Raw genomic sequence first — 22,794 nt, 5'->3', positions numbered from 1 at the left:
AGGAGGTGGAAAAGAGAAATAGAAACCTACATATGGGAATGAAAGGTGCCTTCTATAAGATCAGGGGTCTACTTGGTGGGAATGATGCCAGAAGTGAGTAATCACTAGGATGGGCCATTTCCTGGGAATATAAGACAAAACAAAACAAAACAAAACAAAAGCAAAAGCAAAACAAATGCTCATTCCATTCGAGCCAGTTTAATAAAGCATGTCGCTTCTGGTTTCACCTAGTACCTGCTCAATCAAATAATTAATTTACTTTTATGTAAGGGACCAGTACAGACTACTTACCAACCCACATTCTCTCTACAAAAGTAATCTAGGACAAAATACATGATTTGCTTGACAATCACATTGTATTAAATTGCATCTTCCAAGAGGGCAGGGGCTTGGCATGTCTCATTCAATACAAATTTCCTGACACCTTACCAGGTATCCACCATACAGTAGATACTTGATAAATATTTGTTGGATAAAATGAAAAGAAGTAGTCATGAAACCTGTGTATCTTTCTAGGTTTACCTAAACTTAAATGTTTGTGAAGTCAGCTGGCATCTCTCAGCTATTCAGTTTGTTTACCTCTAAAATAATGAAAACTTCATTATCAGTAACACCTACCATGTGTAGACATGATGAAAGTTTTACCTGTGTTCTCCAACTAAATCCTACACATCTATGTGGCAGATATTTCTTTCACATTGAGAGCTAGGTCACCTGTGTGGGTCAGAGAAGTACTTTAATGTATCCAAAGTCATCCACCTTCTTAATGGCATAACTGAAAGTAAGCCTAGGCTTTTTTTTTTTTAATTCAAGAGATTCTGCTGTTTGACTCAGGTATGCTGCCTTCCATGAAACAACCTTTTTTGAGTACTTGTGTAGTGTGTCATGCCTTTCATAAGTGCTAGGAATATAAAGAAAAAAATGTAAGAGTAGCCTATACTCTCAAAAATACATCTATAATATGGCACAGTAATGGCTATATCAGCAGTATAAACAGGGCACAGAGATGACAGCAATTAATTAGCAATTGAGAAATTAGGAAAATTATCTCCTCCAAATTTCTACATGTACCATTCCCTTTTCCAAGAACATTGTTCCTTTCCTTATTGCTAACCCAGCCTTGCAGTATCAATGTAAATGTTTATTAGTCATATCATTCCTTGCCTGACCCTTAAGACTAACCTCACTATTCTGGCTCCATATTCCCAAAGAATCATAATTTCCCTATAATTATTATTTAAAACTATTGCATATGCACCAGATATAATGCTACATACTCCACATGGATGATCTCATTTGTTCACTAAATCACAGTAAAAATAAGAAAAAATAGTAAATTTTTCATAATTATGGAGTGGAGCTAGTATTTAAATTTGGACAGTTTGTTTAGATTATCATATCCATTATAGTATAGATCATCACACTTTTATATTATTGCTGACTTAATTGCCTCTTTGTTCTAGAATAAAGAACAAAAACAGTGAGGGCAAAATTCTAGCTTATTTTGCTTACCAATGAATTTCTAGTTCCTAAATTTGTCATTATAGATAATCTGGGCTTTGAAGAATTAGATGGAATTTGCTAGAATTTGACATATAAAGAGATTTTGCATCAGCATGGTGGATTGACTGGTTCTAGAGTGACTAGCAGTAAGGAAACCAATGGAAAGACTGTTACCCAAGCAATGTGAGCATGAACTGAAACAGGGTCAGCAAAGATTTCTTGTAGAGCCAGATAGGAAATATTTTATGCTTTGTAACTACTCAACTCTGTCATTGTAATGCCAAAGCAATCATAGATAGTGCATATACAAGTAAACATGGTTGTGTTCCAATAAAACTTGATTAACAAAAACAGTTGGCATATCACCCATGACAGTTTTTGCTGACCCCTAAAATAAAATATTGGTAGTGCAACTAGAAGAATCTGTGTGTCTTGTGGTGGTAGAAGTGAGTGAGAACTAGAGAAATACCTCAAGTGCAAACCTGACAAGATTTGTTGGTTGACTGACTATAAAGCATGAGAAAAGAAAGAGTTGAAGATAATCTAGATTTCCCTATAGCCATGAAATCAAGGACATCAAGGAAGATGAATTAGTTTAAAGGTTGGGAATAATAACATGAATTCAAAATCCAAAGAAGTAAGTTTCATGTAGTATCCAATAATATCTAAAGCCCAGAATAACAGTGAATAGACCAAAATACAGAAGGAGATCTCCGTGATATAATCTTATAAGTCCATTATAGTGCTGAATTATCACCCACCCCAATGCTTACATTTGGCTACTTAAGTATGAGGTCTTTTTTTTTTTTTTGATTCATAATTTCCCTCAGTTCTTATCAAAAGGATTGCATGCTGAACTCTTCGTGCTTCACATAGTCTAGCTTACAATTTAATTTACTAGGAAAAATTCCAGGAAGCTACCTTTTAAGATCTCTTAAAAGGGAACCCAGTGTCTAGAGAAAATTTCCTTTGCATTTTCAAGTAACTTACAAATGAAGGAAGGGTATAATTTCTCCAGATGAGTTCTGAGTTCTGACTTGAAGTTTTCTATTTGGCACAGTGCAAAGAGGCAATCTATGTATTGAAAAGTATGTCAAAAGATGAATTCCCCTGATGCATTCAAAGGCATCTTTAGAAAGAAAAGGGAAGGTAGGCCTGGGTGAACACTCATTGCTTTTAATTTAATAATTACAGCCCTTTCTATTACATAAAGGTTCTTTTAGAATTTTCCTGCTACAAAATCTCATTTAACAATAGGAATTTGGGTACCAGGTAGACTTTAAGAATAATATTAATGAGCAATACTTGCTACAAGTTATTTTCAAACTAATAGCCTGTATCAATATCCAGGTCCCAAAGAAAACACATTTTTCTCTCTAAATTTTTTAAAAGGCATTGAAGGAACCAACCAATTCAGGGAGCTTGATCAAACAACGTCCCTTCTTGCAAGATGCAATGATGGTTTCTAAGCACAAAGAAACAGGGCTTATTAAAGTGAAGGGGGAATCTTTGCCAATAAATGCATCGCCAGAATTCATAATTGGCTTGGAAAGGAAGGAATAGAATCTAGCTACTTGTCATCAGTCTTTTTACTCTTACAAAAACATGAGTCATCCCCTCACATAACTCATATTATCTCTGAGTTGCAAGAAATTCTGGAAACTTAGAGGTGCCAAGAGGTGAGTAGTGGGTGGAAGCCAGGGCTGCAGGAGCAAAGTGAGCTGTAGGGCTGCATTGTGCCTTGACAGCAGTCCAGTTGATAGTGCTTAAGGGGTGGAGGAAACACTGGCTTCAGGGAGAACTCAGGCAAGACCTAGAAGAGACTAGATCTGGCAGAGAAGGGTTTCGGCAAATTCCAGATCAGCTGTCAATGAGGCTGTAGGCAAGAAGAAAGGTGGGGTTGGTAGAAGGCCTGAAGAGCCAATTAGACAGCAAAATGAACAGCCAACACCACAAAGGTGGGCTTAGGAAGGTTGAACATCAGTGGATTAATAGGTGCCCAGGACCTACTCCAGACACACCAGACACTGATGCAATGGCAATGAGACAAATTTATAGCCCCCAACTTCAGCCTTCACTCTTTTGGTTGAGGATGATGCCATAGTTAATGCTGAATCAGTTGTGGCCTCTGGAAAGTTGGAGAAGACAAAGGCTAACTCTCTTTCTCCTCTTCGTCTCCACTCTTGGGAAAATTTTCTACGGTTTCTATGAATTTAAACAATAGTATTGCCCATAAAATATTAGTTCTTAGTTTGTGCCAGAAACTATGCTATCCATTTTTACATAGTACCTAATTCTTATAATCCTGAAGAATATTAATTATTATACCCAATTTTTAGTTTAGAAAAGTGAAGTTAAAGGAAAGTTAAGTGTTCTACCCAAGACTAAATGGCGAGGCCCAAAGAGGAATAACTAGAACATTATTGCTACTTTCCAGAGACCTGGAAGTACACTACAATATTAGTATATAATAGTTATCCCAACAAGATAAATGCCATAATAAATCAGTCAACCAGCTCCATACAAGCTAGGGGAAGAAAGCACAGTTCTTCTTGGAAAGGTTAGAAAAGGCTTCTAAAAAGAAGTTGACCTTTGATGTGAAATGCCAGGTCTTAACCTCCACATCCAGCCCTTGGTAAGGGAAAGTCTTGAGACCAGGAGAAGCCCAGGGAGACATTACTGTGATGGTTGTTTGCGAATAAGGGGAACAATGACCTAGCTGGAAAGGAAGCTGAATCCCAGAGTCAGGAAAACCTAAACTGCATACCAAGCAGAAGGAAAAAGATGAGGTAGGAAATGGCCCATGGGGCTTGCATGAATAAAACAAGGAAAAAGAGTAGAGTGAGGGAATTTGAATGATCCAGGAAACTAAATAAGAACACTGAACAAAAGATGGGATATTTGCTTTTGCAAAGATGCTATTCATAGACAAGTCACTTTATATGATACATCTTTCATTAAAAATGTTGCACCAGGCCGGGCGCTGTGGCTCACGCCTGTAATCCTAGTTCTTGGGAGGCCGAGGCGGGCGGATTGCTCAAGGTCAGGAGTTCAAAACCAGCCTGAGCAAGAGTGAGACCCCGTCTCTACTATAAATAGAAAGAAATTAATTGGCCAACTGATATATATATAAAAAATTAGCCGGGCATGGTGGCACATGCCTGTAGTCCCAGCTACTCGGGAGGCTGAGGCAGGAGGATCGCTTGAGCCCAGGAGTTTGAGGTTGCTGTGAGCTAGGCTGACGCCACGGCACTCACTCTAGCCTGGACAACAAAGCGAAACTCTGTCTCAAAAAAAAAAAAAAAAAAAAAAATGTTGCACCAGGCCAGACACTAAATTTTGAAGGTGAGTGTGGGTTTGCCTGGCATGAAAAGGGAGTAAGGACATTCTAGGTACAAGGAATAATATGTGTAAATATATCCAGCTAAGAAATAATTAGATATGATTAGGGAACAACAAGTATTTCAACAAAGCTTGTGTGAAGTATATTAGTGAAGACATAGTTCCAGAAGGGATTGGAAAGATGGACATTAACCACACCATGCCTTTATGATACATTATAGGACTTTAAGGTATCGCATATTTGCTTTCAGTGAGGGAATGCCGTCCTCTGGCTTGTATTGTAGAAGACCATTTTCACAGCATTGTGAGGTCAGGGAACACACTAGAGGAAGAAGAGTTAGGATGCTTTCACAAAAAACCCAGGCAAGCTAGGATTGCACAAAAGAAGACGAAGCAATAGCATTTCTCTTACAGAATCTATTTAAATGCTATCATTTTATTTTCTAAAGACTTTCTATTTAATGCTAACAACTGCACTGCAAGGTACATATATAATAATATCAGTTCACAATATTGAGCCCTTCCCATGCCAAGTACCAAATCTTAGAGAGGCATTCGAGTACGCTGGTTACAAGTTTTTACCACTTACTACCTCTGAGACCTTGAAAAATGAATCTCCCTATGTCTCAGTTTTCTCATCTGTATATTCGGTATGCCTCATAGTGTTGTGAAGACTAAATAAGCCATTACATATAAAGTACTTGGAATAATTCCTTGCCATAGTAAGTAGCCAATAAGTATTAGTTATCATTACCATGTTTAAATTTCATAGTGTCTTTTATTACTCTTTTTGTGCCATGTTATAAATGAGAAAGTAGAATCTCAAAGAGAAGGTAAATACCTTGTCAATGGCACAAACTCAGGCTAGTCTGACTCCTGATCTTACTTAGGAGAGAGAGGGTGTATGGCTTCCATCCAGCACAACTTCCAGATTTATTATGGTATGTGAGGAGCTGTGGATGAGGGGAATGCCATCATCTAGGACGTATCCATTAGTGGCTTCTATGAAAGGCTTCCCGAGCCAGACAGGACTCTTTCTCCTTATCTAATTCATTGCACTGGTTCTTGGAATCCTTTCACAGCATTTCTATCTTCCCTGACATTTAATTTGCAATCCCAGGAAACCAGAAACTTTCACATATGCAGTTGCCTAGGTTTCCAAAGCAGGGAATACTCCCCTAACTAAGCAACAGATATTTCTAGCAGAAACCTCAGTTAGTGAACGTGCCAACATGCAGTGGAAGTTCAGCTAGGCTTGCAATGAGTCAGCCAGATTTTTCTGCCCAGAGCTGCTCAGGTTAAATAGAGCCATGTAAACAGGACAATCAAGCATGTAGCTTGACCACAATTATGATAAAGGCAAAGTCCTACATCCTATTAAAACTATTGTTAGCCCAGTAGTAATATCTAGGTGATACTAATCATAATAGTAAAGCTAGTCTTTAGGGTTGATTTTACGTACTATCATACAAGTAAGGTTCTGAGAGGTTGGTAATTTGTCCAAGGTCACGTAGCTACTGTAGGAGTTTCCTATGGTCACATTGTCACAAACAGTAGCTTAAAACAACACTGACTAATCTTCCTACAGTTCTGGAGAAGTCCAAAATGGGTCTCAAAGGGGTTAAAAAATAAGGAGTTGGTAGGGCTTAGTTTTTTTCTGAGGGATCTAGGGGCTCTTTTTTCTTGCCTTTTCCACCTTCTGGAGGCTGCCTACAAAACCTGGTTCAGGGCTCCTGTTCTCAGTCTTCAAAGGCAGCAACGCCATCACTCTGACCTCTGCATTCATGGTCATGTCTCCTTGTCCAGCTGGCTATTCTGCCTCCCTCTCCCACTTATAACGACCTTGTGATTACATTGTTCTCAACTGGATAATCCAGGATAATCTCCTCATTTTAAAGTCAGCTGATTAGCAACAGTAATTCCATTGGCTACCTTAACTTCCCTTTGCCATGTAGCCTAACATATTCACAGGTTCTGGGGATTAGGCTATGGATATCTTTAAAAGACCCTTATTCTGCCTACCACAGCTAATAAGGGCTCCCCAACCAGGCTATTGAGTATAGAGATGTTCATGGAGGCAAAAATGAATGCAGCAAGACACAGTGAGTGTATGCCCAGGGCTCACTGAGATGGCACATCAACTTCTCAGGTCAACAGTTAATTCTCTATTTTTCAGAATCCTACATATGATTGGTCACTCAGTTTAGGAAACTCTCCTTACTCCCCTCCTTAGTTAATACACTTCTTTTTTGCCTTACAAAAGCCATTATTCTTCTATGTGATCTTTTTGGCTTGTAGTATAGACTGTGATCTATGCTAACTCTCCCAATACTCCCAATACTCTCCATTCATCCCAGTCCTAACTTCCAAGGGAGGGCTCAGCACAGAAAGGTTCATTAAACGTCCTGTGGAGTGAATCAATGAATCTACACATTAAAGGTGGTAGTGATGTCAAGAGTCAACTGCTGTCTGCCAGGAGAATGATTTCCATTCACTATCCACTCAAGGAGTATCTACAGAGCACTGAGGTCCTGGTCCTGTGAAAGATAAAATACAAGGCCACTCTCTGTTCTCAGAGAACATGGACTGTGATGAAGGAGGGAGGCAGGTAAACAGACTATTATAAAACATTGAGATAAGCACATGGGAGTCCATGAGAAGGGTGCATGAGAAGAGTCCATGAGAGTGTAAAGAAGAAGCAGATACCCTGGATTAAGGGATCTCTTAGGGGTAACTTTGCTTTGGTCCTGGTTTTGTTTCCCACTTGTACGATAAGATCGGAATACATCAGAGGATGTTATTGGGACCTGACTATATCTATCTCACTGATGTGAGGTCCACCATGTTAGCCCTACACAGTCTTTCCCTTTTTTGTTTTTTGTTTTTTTGACTAAATATCATACATGTTGTCAGCGTAACCTATTTATTTCCTGGCAATGATCTGCTGAGCTGAGATGCAGATGTCTCTGGCATTGGCACATGCTCTCTAGTCACCAAAGGTGGCTTCACTTGCTATGATGGCCCCTCTTACATTGAGGCCATGTATCAGGTGCCATTTTGTTTTTTGGTTTTTTTCCTTTTGATCAAGGAGTGGTTCACCTCACTCATTCCACTTAGTATTAGCTGATATTTAATGTACCTCCCAGTCACAATAATCTGGCTTTCTGCTTACTTAATTGCATAACTAAGTCAATATAGCAGTATCAACATTAGGAATTTAAAAACATAAAGATAAATAAGAAATAGCTCTTGCCTTGAGGGAGGAACTAAGGAGAGCCCAATTATAACAAACCATTGAAACAGTGTGATAAGCGTTAACAGTAAGGGAGGCATGCAACAAAGAAAGAAGGACAAAGTCTTCTGAGGATCAGACAAGATTTACAGCAAGGCCACACTAGGTAAGTAAGGCCACACTAGGTAAATAAGAAGATATTTGCCAGCACATTGTACATATTTGGGTACACTATAGGTTCAAAATAGATGGTTGCTGAATGGAATGAAACTAAGCTGAATTCTAAGATGAGGAAGTTGCATATGCAGAGACAGAAGAGTGAGTGTTAATGACCTTCTATTCCAGCAGCCAAAATTATTTAAGGAGGTTGTGGCATAAAATTCGCATTGGGAAAAAGCAACATATGAGGCTGGGGAGACAGAAAAAAATATTCAATAATATGAGACCTTGTGTGTCATGTTGACGAGGTTTAATTTATTCTGAAGATAATAGGTTACCATGATAGGTGATTAAGCAGGAAGCGCATGAATAGATTTGTGGGGTTTTTTGAAAGATCACTCTGTCAAGAGAATGAGTGGTCAACTGTAGGGGTTTATACCATAGATAAATGAGTTGCAAGACCATTGTGATAACCATAGTAAGAGAAAATGTATCAGTTAGGATTTATATGTTGTAAATATGAGAAACTCCAAGTCAAATTCAGTTAATCAATAAGCAAACCTATTGGCTTATATAATGAAAATAATGAAGTAGGGTGAGCTTCAAAGATGGCTTTATGCTGTTGTCCCTGATCCACTTCCCTTTTCTTCCCTGGTCTATACTTTATGCTCTGCCTGGATACATGAATCCAGGCTTTAAGTCATCATCACAATTTCCAGCAATTGTCCCCTTGCATCTCATTGGCAAATGGATTATGTACTCTTGATCTAATCTTTAGTCCACAGGAATATGGAAACCTGGGTTTACAAACCAATGTTTGGTATAAGAGAGTAGAATAGTCATTGGTTTGATCAGACTACCCCTGAATTTGAGGGTTGCAGCAGCTTTTTCCGAATTACTCAGGTTATACAATGGTGAGGTGTATATGGGAACAATATTTAGATTACTATTAGGAAGAGGGAAGAAGTGTTTGAGAGGCAGTTATCAAGAGCCACCTTGGATTGCAATGGCCTGAATAAAAGCCAATGCCAGGAATGAAGTAAAGGAGAGGATAGAAAAATGTTAAAGCGATGGATGAGTCAAAACTTGGTCATGGATTGCATGTGAGAGGCAAAAAAAGAAAGAAATTGAGAAAGGATTCTCAACTTTCTGACATGTATAACTAGAATTCCCAGAGGATGATCATGTTTTGAAGTAAAGAAAATGAGTTGGCTTCTGAAAATGTTAAGTTGGCTTAGTTATTCACATGCTGTATGGGAATTAGTTGGGTGCTTGAGTCTGGATCACATGAGAGAGGACAGGTCTAGAGATGAAGATTAGGAGTGTGATGGGATCATGGATGAGATGGCAGGAGGACTATGTGAAAAAAGCAACCTCTGGACATGTTGCAATAAAATTGTTCTTTAGAGACATGATTCCTACAAGAGGGCAACTCTTCCTGCAGGCATAAAAGAGCTACTACTAACCTCTGAGGGCAGCTGCAACAATCTCAAAACCAAGGAGTTCCAGCTGAGTGACTGGGAGAGTTGGTGAGCAGCTTTGTCACCTCCTCTTAGTGCTCCTTCCAGCGAGCTAAAGTGCATTATAGCTGCTGCTGGTGTCTGCCCTCTGGGAGTTTGCAATGTTAGACAAGTGTTCAGTCTATTTAGGACATGAACTGTGTCTGAGAATATGCCCCTCATCATACGAGAGCAGCAATAGAGACCTAGTGTCCAGAAATATCAGAGGGCTGGCTGAAATTTGACTTATGCTTGATAATATGTGACTTGTCTTGTCAGGATATTAAATATTAGAGAGGTAACTCATCACTGCAGATTAATGAAGTCACCAAAATCATTTAGAAAGCAATTGAGTGCCTAATTTTAATTAGAAGTTTGATTGCTATTATTGAAATGAAACAAGAGAAATTCACACCCCTCACCCCTTGAATGTTTTTCCCATCCAATTACTGTGTCAATCTTTGGTTTGTTAGTGGGTCTTTTCTAAGATTATGCATTAGATGGTTTCCAAAGAATAGAGTATTTTAGGCAGGGAATATAGGGTGGCAAGACTGCAATCAGGAAAACTCTTGGAATCAAAAGAAAAGATAGAAAATTTTATTTTCTGAATATAAGCTTACATAATGAAAGTAAAAGAGATGGTATTCATCTTCCTCCCAGGAACTAAGATAAGATTTTCTAAGAAATAAGATATGACGATATGATTATAAGTGTCTTTCTGACAGGCTGCAGTGTTTTCATCAGATTGGCAAAGAGACAAATGAGTGCCCCTAAAATGAAATGCATCCATTTAAAAAGAAGCAAATAAGAAAACCTTAAAATGTCTGTTGTAGAGAAATTTTGTAAATAGATATAAGTTCTTTATTGGTATGTATTTTTAGAACTGTTAGATCAGAGACCAGGAAGCATCATTTATCAAATTTTATCCTCATATAAAAAGAGAGCAAGAGACAGATAGAGAAAGATAGGAGAATGAGGAGCACAGAAGCAGAGAGAAAGAGACAGAGACTATGTGAAAACATGTATTTTGTTCATCAAAGTGGTATACTCTGGAATAATGACCATTCTCTGGATTCCACATGACCTATATTATCTAGCTCCAACCAATTTATTTTGCTCTGATGTCATATTTTTAAAACAACCTTCTTATTTCTAATTTGACTTCCCAGGTAGTCTAGGACTTGATGAGAATGGACAAGGTAACTATCAAGATTGATTGCTTAACACATATCAAAATACTATTCTAAGTACTTTGTATGCATTACCATGTTTAAGGGCATTTAGGATAATGCTAATTCTGGATATCAAAATGTATTCTCCATTTTCCAACAATAAAGAGTAAATGTGTTTAAACATGTGTTTCCTTGAGTTCACTTACCAGGAATCACTCTGAATGATTGAACTGGTAAAATAAAAAATTAGGATAAGACATTAGTTCATTCTTTTTTTTTCCTTTTAGTTGCAACCTTTATTTTATTTTTATTTCAGAATATTATGGGGGTACAAATGTTTTGGTTACATAAATTGCTTTTGGACAGTTTCAGTCAAAGTTATAAATGTGTGTATGCATTACCCAGATAATGTAGTTAGTGTACATTGTATCCATTAGGTGTGAATTTTCCAATCCCTCCCACCTGCATCCTGCCACCACCTGCATCATTTCCATTGAGTTTCACCATCATACTTGCATATGAGTGTTGATTTATTAATTCCAATTTAGTAGTGAGTACACATAGTGTTTGTTTTTCCATTCTTCCAATACTTCACTTAAAAAGGATGGTCTCTGGTTCCATCCAGATTATTACAAAAGATATTATTTCACCACTTTTTATGGCTTAGTAATGCTCCATGGTATACATATATCACATCTTATTAATCCACTCATGTATTGATAAGCACTTCAGTTATTTCCACGTCTTTGCAATTGTGAATTGGGCTGCTATAAACATTCGAGTACAGGTTACTTTTTAATAAAATGTCTTTTTTTCCTTTGGGTAAATGCTCAGTAGTGGGATTAGTGGATAAAACGATAGATCTACATTTAGTTAGTTGAGGTATCTGCATACTACTTTCCATAGAGGTTGTACTAGTTTGCAGTCCCACTGTTATACCAACAGTGTATAAGTGTTACTTTATCTCTGATCCATGCCAGCATCTGTTGTTTCAGGACTTTTTGACAAAATCCATTCTCACTGGAGTTAGGTGATATCTCACTGTGGTTTTGATTTACATTTCCCTGCTGATTAGAGACATTGAGCATTTTTTTCATATGTTTTTTGGCTATTAGTCTATCTTTGAAAAGCTTCTGTTCATGTCTTTTGTCCACTTTTTAATAGGATTGTTTGATGTTTTCTAGCTGATTCACTTGAGTTCTTGTAGATTCTGGTTATTAGCCCTTTATTGAATGTATATAGCATGCAAATATTTTCTCGAATTCTGTAAGTTGTCTATTCTCTCTTGTAAAATGATGCCTCTTGATTTGTTCTTTTTGCTATTCAGGATCTTTTCTGGTTCCATAAGAAGCATAGAATTATTTCTACTAGCTCTGCAAAAAAAAAAAAAAAAAAAAAGATATTGGTATTTTAATGGGGATTGCAATGAATCAGTAAATCACCTTGGGTAATATAGACATTTTGATAATGTTGATTCTGCTGATCTGTGAGCATGATATGTTTTCCCATTTATTTCCATCTGCGATTTCCTTCCTCAGTTTCATAGTTCTCCCTGTAGTTTTTTCCTCTCCTTGGTTAAACATATTCCTAGGTATTTTATTTCTTTGTTGCTATTGTGAAAAGTATTGAGGCTTTGATTTGATTCTCAGCTTGAATTTATTTATGAATTCCAAGAGTCTTTTGGTAGAATCTTTGGGGGTTTCTAGATATAAGATCAAATAAAAAAAAGATAAAAATAGTTTTATTTCTTCTTTCCCCATTTGGATATCCCTGATTTCCTTCTCTTTCCTGATTGCTCCCATGAGGACTTCCAGCACCATATTGAACAAAAGTGGTGATAGTGGGCAAGCATGTCTGGTTCCAGTTCTAAGTGAGAATGCTGTCAATGTTTTCCCCTTCAATATGATGTTGGCTGTGGGCTTGTCATACATGGCTTTTGTAATATTGAGGTATATTTCATCAATGCCTATTTTGTTAAGAGTTCTTATCATAAAAGGGTGCTGAGTTTTGTCAAGGCTTTTCCTGCATCTATTGAGAGGATGATATGGTCTTTGTTATTGCTTCTATTTATGTGGTGAATCACATTTATAGACTTGCATATGTTGAACCATCCTTGTATCTCTGGGATGAAGCTTACTTGATCATGGTGGATTATTTTTTTGATGTGCAGCCTAATTCAGTTTGGTAGAATTTTGTTGAGAAGTTTTTATGTATATTCATACTGGATATTGGTCTGTAGTTTTCTTTTTTTGTTGTGTCCTTTCCTGGCTTTGTAGAATGAGTTGGGAGGATTACTTCCTTCTCTATGGTTATGAAATAATTTCTGCAGTATAGGTACTGTTATTCTTTGTAGGTGTGATAAAAATTGGCTTTAAAACCATCTGGTCTGGGAGGTTTTCTTGTTGGGAGATTTGTTATTACTGCTTCAATTTCATTAGTTGGTATAGTCTGTGCAAGAGTTCTATTTCTTCCTAATTGATCCTAGGGAGGTTGTATGTTTCCATGAATTTGTCCATTTCCTCCATGTTTTCAAGTTTATGTACATAGAGAGTTTGATGGGATTTGGAAATTATATTTTGTATTTCCATGGTATCAATTGTAATATCTTCTTTTCATTTCTGAATGTGCTTATTAGGGTCATTTTATTTCTCTTTGTGGTTAATCTAGCAAGAAGCCTGTCAATTTCTTTTATCTTTTCAAAAAACCAACTTTGTGTTTCATTAATCTTTTGCATAATTCTTTTGTTATCAATTTCATTTAGTTCTGCTCTGATTTTAGTTATTTATTTTCTTGTGCAGGGTTTAGGATTGGTTGCTCTTCCTTTCCCAATTCCTTGAGATGATTCCTTAGATTGCTGATTTGTGATATTTCTGTCTGTTAGATATAGGAATTTAAGGCTAAGAATTTTCTTCATAGGACTGCTTTTGCTGAATCTCATAGATTTTGATAACTTGTTTCCATTTTGTCATTTATTTCAAATAATCTTTTTATTTCTATCTTGATTTCCTCGTTGACCCAATAATCTTTCAACAGTACATTGATTAATTTCCATGACTTTGTGTAGAGCAGAGTGTTTCTGTTGGAATTGGTTTCTGATTTTATTCCACTGTGGTCTAAGAAGATACATAGTATAATTTCTATTTTTTAAAATTTGTTGAGACATATTTTATGGCATAGGATATGATCAATCTTAGAGAATGTTCCATGAGCTGATGACAAGAATATATATTCAGTGGTTTTGGGGTATAATATTCTGTAAATGAGTTTTAAGCCCATTTGTTCTATAATTCCATTTAACTCGATGGTTTCTTTGCTTATTTTCTGTTTGGAGGGTCTGTTCTATTCTGTCAGTGGGATGTTGAAGTCACTGGCTATTGCAATGCTTCTGTTTATCATTTTGTTTAGACCAAGTAGGGTTTACTTTATAAATCTGGGCACATCTGTGTTAGGTGTGATCTGATCTGAGAATGGCTATATCAGCATTCTTTTGGTTTCCATTTGAGTGCAATATTGCTTTCCATCCCTTCACCTTGGGTCCGAATGAGTCCTTGTGGGTTAGATATGTTTTCTAGAGACAGCATATACTTGGCTTGTATATTTTTTATCCATTCAGCCAGCCTATGTCTCTTCAGTGGGGAGTTTAAGCCATTCACACTTATTGAAAGAATTGATAAGTAGGGTGGATTTTTGTTCATCCTGTTGAGTAGCACTTTATTGGGGTTTCTTGTTTGTTTTTTATTTTATTTTTCTTACCACTTGAGACATTATGGTGTATTGTCTCTAAGCTTTAGCTTTTGGGTGATTTTACCAATGGGTGACTATTGTTGATCTGTATATAATGCAGTTCTGAGTACTTTCTGCAGGGTAGGTCTGGTCTTGACAAATTTCCTCAGTGTTTGCTTGTCTGGGAAAGTCTTTATTTCTCCCTCATATAAGAAACTTAGTTTTGTAGGATACACAATTCTAGGCTGGCTAGTATTCTGTTTGAGAAGACTGAGAATGGGGCCCTAGTCCCTTCTGGCTTGTAAGGACTAAGTTGAGAAGTCTGCAGATAGTCTAATGGATTTTTTCTTGTAAGTTACCTGCTGCTTTCACCTCGTAGTTCATAGGAGTGCCTCTTTCATGTTAACTTCAGCCAGTGTTATGATTATGTGTCATGGTGATTGACTTTTCACAGTGAATCTCCTGGGGATCCTTTGAGCTTCTTGTGCCTGCATATCTAGATTTTAGCAAGACCAGGAAATTTTCTTCAATTATTCCCTCAAATAGGTTTTCCAACCCTTGTGTTTCTTCATCACCCTCTTGGATGTCTATGTTTCTTATATTCGGCCTCTTCACATAATCCCCTATTTCTTTTAAGTTTTGTTCATTCCTCTTTTTCTCAGTTCTTTCTCTTTGACTGATTTATTTATCTCATGGGTGTTGTCTTCAAGTTCTGAGATTCTTTATTCTGTATTGTACCTGATCTAGCCTATTCTTAAGGCTTTCCACTGTGCTGGTATTTCCTGGGATTATTTTTTTATTTCTACAAGTTCTTTTTTTTTTTTTTTTAGTTCGATTCCCTTAGTAAAATGTTCATTCATTTCCTGCTTTGTTTTTGTAGTTTCTTTGTGTTGGGTCTCTGTTTTTTTCTTGTATTTTATTCTGCTTCCTTACACTCTGCATTTGAAATTCTTCATCTGTCATTTCAATCTTTTCATTTTGGTTGGTATCCATTAGTAAAGAGTTATTGTTTTCTTTTGTGGGTGCCCTTTTACTCTGCTTTTTCATGATTCCAGAGTTCTTTCACTGATTCTTTTTCATTTGGCCTCTCAGTTGAGACCTAGGAGTGCTAGCCCTGGCTTATGAGCCTGTCTCTAGATCCCTGAAGATCAATCCCTGAGTGTGCCAGGGAGAGGAGTGCTGATCTTGAGTTGCCTATGGGTTGTTCAAGCAGGTTTGGCATACCTCTCTGGTTACCTCTGACCTGCTGTCTTCACCTCTTCCCAATAATGTGCAGTGAGTTAGGTCCCCCAGCTTACTCTCAGTGATGGTGGGTGGTACCTGTGAGTACAAATGAGGCATTCCCTGTTTGGTTGAATTGGAAGGCACTATGCTTAACTATGGAGTTTTTCCCTTGTCATTGACTGGAATGTGTGTGGAAGACCCAACTGCCGAGAAGGTCTTTTGTGCCTGTGGTAAGCTTTGGTCCCCCAGGTGGGGCATACAAATGCCCCAGGCTTTAGGAGGGACCCTGTAGCTCCCAGGGATTTGCTTGATCTCTACTCCCACTGAGGTGGGGGGAGGAGCAACACAAATTGAGGCTTCTGGAGCCTGAAAGGCTTTGCAAAGCCTCAGTGGGGCTCAGAAGGTGGTTTTCTGGCCACTAGGGGTTGCTGGTAGGAGGGTCAGGATAAGCTCTCCAAACTGGGAGAACTGTTAACAGGGGAGGGGCCTAAATGCTTGTATGCTAAGGCCTCAGGCTGGGATATTTCTGCCATTATCCAGTAGCACATATTTTCCTGTGGGGAAGAGTAGTACTCCCCCAAATGGACACTCCTCGGACCTCCTCACACGCTGTAAAATTGAGTCAGTAAATGCAGTAAAAGGGCATACAAATTGACCTCCCTGCCAGTAGTGGTGCTTCCCAGAAGGCACAAGCTGCAATGCTGCTTTTGGGTCCTGTGACCAGCTCTATAGTCCCTCATGAGGAATGCCCCAGGTGTTGTTTAGGGCCCTGGAACTTCCAGGTGAGTCCTTATTCTCTGCAGCAGCAGAGATGGATTGGGGAGTATGGCTTGATGGTGCTAGGCTGGGTGAGCTTGCCCTCAGGCTCTACAAAAGCTGGCAAGGTAGCTATTTTGGCAAGGGTCAAAGGTCTGCTCCCGGCTTCTGGGCAAAACCACCAGGGAGGGGCTGAAGTGGCCCCACCCAACCAGATAGTCTGCTTGTGGAAGAAGGGCCATCTGAGATTTACAATCTGGCTGTCTGTAGTAGACCTCACTCTTCTCCCACTTCTTCTATTCCACAGTCTCCCCCTGGTGTCTGCTGGCAGGCAGGACCTCAAGCCAGTACCCATCCCCCATGACTGTGCTGTGGACCGGGAAGTTCCCCACCCAGCATCCTGGCCTGAGAGTGCAGCTCTCCCATGGGGGAAAGGGTGCCCTGTAAGTACGCTGCAGCTAGGACTCACACTGTACTCTACCCCTAGATCTGCCCACATGTGCTCCCTTGCCTCCGAGACCAAGAGATCAATCCCTGACCATGCCAGGGAGCAGCACACTGGTCCTGAGTTGTCCATGGGATGCCTGATACAGACATCATGTTCGTCTGCCTCAGGGCATGCCCCACTCTGATGCAGCTGCTGGGCAGGCGATAGTAGGGAAGGCCAGAGAGCGGGAAGTTCACAGACCGAGCACCCCTCAGTTTGCTGCAGGGCCCCAAAAAGAAAGGCCTGAGCCCCAATCTCTGCAGAACCCTCCGTGTTGTGACTCAATTGTTTCTCTCAGCAGGTGTGAGTGTGGGAGGCTAAGGGGAGGAAAAGAGTCTGAATAGAGGAATGCTAGCACTCTGGTCATCTCCAATCTCTTTCTGGGAGGCATTCTGCCCAGAATGCCCAGGCTCTGGAGTCCCCCACATCACCCAAAGACATTAGTTTAAAAAAGATGTTAAAAATATGCAGTGAGCATTGTAGAGGGGAAGGGCATACCTATAACCCTTGCTAGGGAGAAGCAAAGATATAAAATGTAACCAAAATGTTTGTACTCTCTTAATTTCCTGAAATAAATTTTTAAAAATGTCAAAAATATTCTCACAGTCTGTTCTATACTAAGAAGAAAACAGAAAAACAAAATCCCAGTGGTCTTTCTCTTTATTAGCTCTTTTTGCAATATAGTACATTGTGAGCAGAGAAGTGTTATCATTGGGTAATTTCTCAAATGCTAACTGGAATTCTTTGTTGATGTCTGCATGCTTTTTGCAAAGAAAACAAATGATTAACCAAGTTAATTTATATAATGCAAAAAAGGGGTATATATGGCAGGCACTACGAGTGCTGGTTGCCTCCCAAATTACTCATACTCCTTTCTGTTACTAAAAGAGACTTATCTCTTTGGCGCACCAATGCCCTCAGCCTACAAAACAATCCCAGCCTTCCTTGTAGCTAGAGTATCCATGTTAAACAGTCCTAGACAAAGAAAGGAATGAATAGAAATATGCTAGAGATTTCTGGGAATGTTATTTTTAATTTTTTTTTACTTATTCACCTTTTTATTCATACAACTTTAATTCAAGCATACACACCAAGACTCTTCTTTATAATCACCACCTGCACATATTCACAATTCACTCTCTTCACAGTTCTTCTCAATAAAATTATAATGATTATGTCAGGGCCAGTTCATTGCACAACTTCAGTGGGCATTGTAATCTATTTCAATAGTGTATTCTGAGGATCCCAACACTTTATCTCTGCAACAGGTTCTAGCCAAATTCCACAGAACCAAACTGTTGTGGTTTTTTTTTTGCATAAATGTCTTCAAAATTTCTTAGTTCTTATGGAGAATAATTAAACTGAAGTTTAACTTATGGGAGAAGATATTTTGGATTTTCATAGGAGCAGCCTTCTCATTATTCTGGAATTCCTCATCAGAGACTTGAATGTTTTTCTTGAGATGGAAGTCCTTTACTTTAGGTGATTTAGCTGGTTCTCCATCTCCAGAAGTGCTTTGTCCATTATAAATGGCACCAAGGACAGATGGTTTGAGAGCCAGTTGTGGGGAACAGTTAAAGAAAAGACATATTTGATGGTTATGCATATATTCCAGGCCATGGATGGGCATGGAAAGACACAGAATTTATCTCACAAGACCAGCTGAGCTCTAATACGCATTGTCTCTCTGAAACCCTTCTTCATTGCAATTGATGGTAACTTCATTCTAGTTGCTCAGGTCAGAAAACTTAGAGTAATTCTTGACTCTTCTTTTACTCTCACATCCAGTCTAACCAGAAATAATGTCATCTCCAACTACGATTTAAATCTCCATGTAAGTTCCTCAGTGTGGTTTTGTTTTATTGACCTCAGACACTGCTGAGACCAGGGTTTGCAAGACCACAAGGGCTAGATAGTTCATGTTTCTTCTCCCTGCTTTTACCCTTTGCCCTTGTTATCTCTTGTCTTCAAGGCCACATAGATTAAAATGGCAATTGGTTTCCATACTTACTTTCAATTTTTCTTTTTTCTTCTTTTGATTTTTGTTCCTACTAGCCCCAATGAAATGTAAAATACCCAGGAATCTTCAGTGTGTGATGCTAAATTGACAGGTCTTCTAACTTTGGAATACAGTCCATGTGGCACTTGGAATTTCAGCAGACTTATCTGCTGTGAGGATTACTGTGATTATCAGATATGGAAAATGTTGTCATTATCAGAACTGGCATCTTCATGAAAGTGTCTCTCTCTGAACAAGACTGGACTGAGACATTACCTTACTTCCATGGTATGGTGAGTGAGTGATATAGAGGCAGTAAAGATTTTATGGCCAAAAAGTGTGTGCCTTCTTTTATTGCATCCTAGAACCCCAAAAAAACTTATCCTAAAAAGGGAATCCAAGTACTGATAACATCAGTCTAGGGACTCAAAGAGGTACATTTTTCCCAAAGCATCCAGTTCAGAACCTGCCTGGCTAGAAAATTTGTAGAAAGAATTGAAATTCCTTGTACAAATCATAGTCACATAACTTAGGATAGTAAAGATGAAATAAAATTTAGGGAAACTCTAATATAAATATTTCCTTTAGTAAAAGTACAGGTGTGATGTGCCTTCATCAGATTTATACAGCAATTTAGAGGACAATTTAGATTTAAGACTCATGTCTGTTGAGAGACTCCAAATGCAGTGCTCAGTTCACTGTCTTTTATTGCAAAGCCAGGATCTCAGGAGGGAATTACAATGAGTTCAGAAAGTTTCCCTCTAGAGCCTAAAGAGCACAAAAATAGATGTTGAAGACAGACCAGTATCACAGTGTGGATAAGAAGTTCCAGGGCTTCAAAAACAATGTAATTAAACCCTAGAAGCCTAATGGTAAACTGAAGTGACTTCAATCACCTATTCTAAACCCCAAAAGCAAAACACATATGTAAATAAATAAATGATTGCTATTTTCAAATAAAGTGTGTAAAAATGAAAAACGAAGCCCATATTCGTTTCTATATTTATTCTTAGAACTAAAGAATTTATAACCAGGTGGGGGAGGATCAAGATGACGGACGAGAAACATCGCCAGACAGAGTGTCTCTCCAGAAAAGACAGATTCTAGCAGAAATTAGAAAAAAGAAGCAAGAAGACAAGCATACAGCAGATGAGGGCGAGAAGGAGGGGTAGCTGAGAACCCAGGAGACTCCACAGGAGGAGGTTGCAGAGGAGAGCTGGAAGCTGAGACCACCGGAGCAGCCTGGAGACCAGCGGGAAGGGTAGGTGGATAAGTCACCTTTCCCCTCCCCTGCATCTGGGACTGCTGGTGGGCTCCCCAGTGGGTGAAGAGATCTGGGGACACCAGCTCAGAGACGGCCGCTGCCAGCGAGTGGTAAGCCTATAGCTGATGCGACACCAGGCTCCCAAATCCCTCAGGGCACTCTGTGTGCACAGACCCGAGCCGCAGCAGGCGCCATATTGCCTCCTCCTCCCCTCCGCCGACCCTACCAGCGGCTGCCCAAAGAGACAATAGAGCCACCAGCCAGAGGCACATCCAGGGAACAGGACCTTCCCTTTTGGGACCCTACAGCTGACTAAGGGGAACTCAGACTGTGAGCTCCTTACCTGCCAGCCATCCCAGGTGCTGCTGGCACAGTGATCCCAGGAGAACGGTGCAGACCCTGAGGCTGAGAGACATACACCCAGCTTGGGCTCCCTATGGGCGAATTGGGACTGGCACTCCTCTCCCTGGTGGGGATATAGTTTGAACTTTGAACTCTGGGGCCCAGAGGTCAGACCTGCAGACCAGATCCCGTGCACTGAGGTCTCGCATTGCTCAGAGCACAGAAGGGATATACGTGAACAGCCTACTGAGGTATGTGTGCCTTCAGGGGCAGATCAGCATCCTAGAGGGCAACCCTACTCCCAAAAGGAGACTGTAAACCCAGCCCAGGTGGCATTCCTGCACAGGGATCCTCCCCGCCAGCATCACAGTCCGGGGAGGCCTGGTGGCGTGTGGTCTGGCCTGCTGGCAGAGGCCCAGGAGTAGCTGTGGAGTTGAGGAGGGTGGAAAGAAACAAGGCCTACTCCAGACTGCGGGTCTCAAACAGTCCCACCCCCAGACACAGATTTTCTGATTGAGTGGGGCCATTCCAGCCCCTCCCTGACAGCTTTTCCTGGAAGCAGAGAATAGAACTTTGAGCCCTGCTAACGGCATTGGTGGTTCCTGAGGGCAGACTTACCCAACCCAGCTCTGTCCAGACTCTCTCCTAGACCAGCCCTCACTGAGGAGGAGAAAAGGACACACCTGGAAGTCCCAGGGCCCCACTGACCACCTGAGGCACTAGAGTGCCTCTCTACAGGAACAAGAGCTGATGACACAAAAACAATAGCATAGCATGTTCCTCCAAGGAAGCGCCATCTACTGACAGGGAGGAAATCCTGCACAGCCTTTTCACGGCACCTACTGACTCATTATACAGGGAGTGGTTGAATCTCACCCACAGATACCACCTACCGGCTCAGAAACTAAAGGCGTGTGAATACCCAAAGAAGAACCTAAAGAAAAAAAACAAAAACTGATCGACATGGGAAGAAATCAGCGAAAGAACTCAGGAAATATGAAGAACCAAACGGAAAACATACCCCCAAAGAGGAGCATTAGCCTCCTAGAAACGGACACCAACCCAAATCAGGCAACCAAAATGACAGAAGAGGAATTTCCTATGTGGATCATAAGAACACTTACCGACCTGCAAGAACAACTCAATAACCAACACAAAGAAACCACAAAAAGCCTCCAGGACCTAGAAAAAAAGTTCACTAAAGAATAGACACAATGAAGAAAAGATTAACCGAACTCCTGGAAATGAAGAATCAATTCAGGGAACTACAAAATACAATGGAAAGTCTCAAGAACAGGGTAGATCAAACAGAAGAAAGAATCTCAGAGATTGAAGATAACACCCTCCAACTAAATAAAACAGTCACAGAGATAGAGCAGAGAAACAAGAGAAAAGAGCAAAGCATACAAGAGATGTGGGATTATGTGAAGAAACCTAATGTGAGGGTCATAGGGTTACCAGAAGGGGAAGAAGACAGCACTCAAGGGTTGGACAAGCTATTTGAAGATATAATAGAGGAAAATTTCCCAGGCCTTGCTCAAAATCTCGATATACAAGTTCAAGAAGCTCAGAGGACCTCTGGGAGATTCAATGCAAACAGGAAGACGTCACGACATACAGTCATCAGACTGACCAAAATATCAACTAAAGAGGCCCTTCTAAGACCTGTAAGACGAAAGAAGCAAGTAACATACAAGGGAAAGCCAATTCAAATAACACCAGACTTCTCTAATGAGACTTTACAAGCAAGGAGAGACTGTGGCCCCATTCTCACTCTTCTGAAACAAAACAATGCCCAGCCTAGAATTTTATTCCCTGCAAAACTAAGCTTCATATATGAAGGATAAATAAAGACATTCTCAGACCAGCAAAGTCTCAGAGAATTCACCAAGACAAGACCAGCCCTACAAGAAGTACTCAAAACAGTGTTACGCACGGAACACCATAATAAAAACTTATGAATATAAAAACAACCTAAACCCAAAGATTAAAGGCCAGATAATACAATGGCTCAAGAGAGAAATCAAAGCAACAACATCCAACCCAACAGAATGAACAATAATCTACCTTACCTATCAGTTCTCTCAATAAA

This window comes from Microcebus murinus, chromosome 2 (assembly GCF_040939455.1).
Source record: "Microcebus murinus isolate Inina chromosome 2, M.murinus_Inina_mat1.0, whole genome shotgun sequence".
In the NCBI taxonomy this organism is placed as follows: domain Eukaryota; kingdom Metazoa; phylum Chordata; class Mammalia; order Primates; family Cheirogaleidae; genus Microcebus; species Microcebus murinus.
This window is presented reverse-complemented; position numbering follows the sequence as displayed.